The sequence below is a fragment of the Corylus avellana genome, chromosome ca11 (assembly GCF_901000735.1).
Source record: "Corylus avellana chromosome ca11, CavTom2PMs-1.0".
Lineage (NCBI taxonomy): Eukaryota > Viridiplantae > Streptophyta > Magnoliopsida > Fagales > Betulaceae > Corylus > Corylus avellana.
Genome location: NC_081551.1, coordinates 4,293,694 through 4,295,602, shown reverse-complemented (window position 1 = coordinate 4,295,602; position 1,909 = coordinate 4,293,694). Strand labels below are relative to the sequence as shown.

Here is a 1,909-nt window from a genome sequence, read left to right as displayed (position 1 = left end):
TTTGTCTTTCTTCTTCATTGTTATAATTTTTTTTTACCAATTTTTCATGTTAAATTCAAGTGTAGAAAAATGATAAGATTTTTGAGAGTGATTTAAGAGGATTGTATATATGAAACCTTGGGGGCTTATTATTGACTTTGAACTACAGCTTTCTGTGTTTGAATGATAAGTATGATTTTCATTTGCCACGTTCTTACTAGGGTGGTTTTTAATCATATCTAGTCACATTATTGGGCATATTGATGCCAACAATACTGTTATTAAACACGTTACTTATTCTGTTGTCTGGTTGCTCCTGCATTTACTTGGATTAATGTCGCTGCAACCTACTTGGTGGTCATTGTGATTGAGACTCTGTACTTTTTGCTTTTCCAGGAGTGCCTGCATTTATACATTATAATCATAATTTTTTAAAAGAATATGTCAATATGAACAGCGACAAAACGATATAATATTATGACTTTTGGTTAGGAATATGGGAACTGCCATGTGTATCCTTTTAACATGAGAAATGATAAAAATTATTTTTCCTCTTATCTTTTACTCATCTTTGTATAGTAAATGAGAAAATTTATTATTGAATTTGTGTGAGATTCACGTGATTTTACAAATTCTATTAAATTTTATAAAAGAAATGGTTGAAAAATGGTTAGAAGAATTATGTGTATCACTCTTTTAACTCTTTTAACAACCATCACTAGCATTTGCCACACCATACATAATTTTTTACCGTCAAGAAGTCTATCGGAGAGTTGGGAGTCAGTAAGGAAAGACTCTCGTAGAAGATTTGCCGGCGGAGAGCTGAGCTAGAGCAAAGACAAGCGGGGTGTGGGTTGTCCTACATATTAATTAGTGAGAGTATTTTACAAGGGTTGTAAGTTTACTTTGCCCGAAAAATACAGGTTTTTAAAGTGATGTAGAATTGGTTTAAAGTACTGCAGAATTGGTCACAAGTCACAACCTTAACTTCCTCTGTAGCCTGCTCTGTTTTGTTGCTATTGTTGGTATTTGAACTGTCTACAATATTTGAACCTACTACATTATGGAGATGAGCTTGGATCACAAGTCCACTATCTAAGCCATTGCTAGTCTGAAACCTTCTAGTTTACAACATGTGGATTATATGCGTTGAGGAGGAGGCAAAACTCTTTCCTCCTCTAGTAACTCATTAAGGGAGGAAGTGATTTCTTACATACAAGTATGTTTGAGATTGTGTTGGAGAACATAAAAAGTGCTTTTAGTACTCAATAAGTTGTATCAAACAAAAATTTGACATGCTTGGTAAAAAATTTAAAAGTACTTCGATTTTTTGACTTTAAAAATAGTCAAAATGCATTTTTAAGAAAAACTTAAAAATTTTTTTTTTTCTTTTTTCTAAAAAGTTAATTTTGTCTTTAAAATCTCTATTTTTAAACGCAATCCCGAACATACTCTTAGAAGTAGAATGACTCTCATGCACACAAGAAAAGAGTAGAGAGCTTCTCATAAAAGAAAAAAGAAGTCAAAACTTTGCTATAAAAAGAGTTAATTAGCCTGGTTGAGACTGCTTTAAAGAGCTTAAAAAATACTTTTAGTACCTAAAAAACTATGCCAAACCGAAAGTTGGCATGTTTGGTAAAAATTTTTAAAAGTATTTATTTAACTATTTTACTATAAAAATGACCAAAATGCCATTTTGACAATACCAAAAAATTCATTTTAACTTAAAAATTCTATTTCTCGAACGCAATTTCAAATGTATTCTTGACATTTTTTAACTAACGCTCATTTACACGCAAATTACTATTTGTTACACTCGACCCCTTCCAACTAGTTGGTTGTTGACAAAATAAAAACCCTTCCGTCTACCAATGTGATTTAATCTTATAGAAAAACACACACATGACACACATGTGCTTGTTTTTCTAAA

At 31.4% G+C, this 1,909-nt stretch overlaps 1 protein-coding gene across 1 annotated transcript in view; it reads left to right on the top strand.

The window, feature by feature from the left end:
* LOC132165592 (uncharacterized) overlaps positions 1–1,909 on the top strand; it is a gene marked incomplete in the record, with an annotated part of 13,302 nt that overhangs the window by 7,823 nt on the left and 3,570 nt on the right.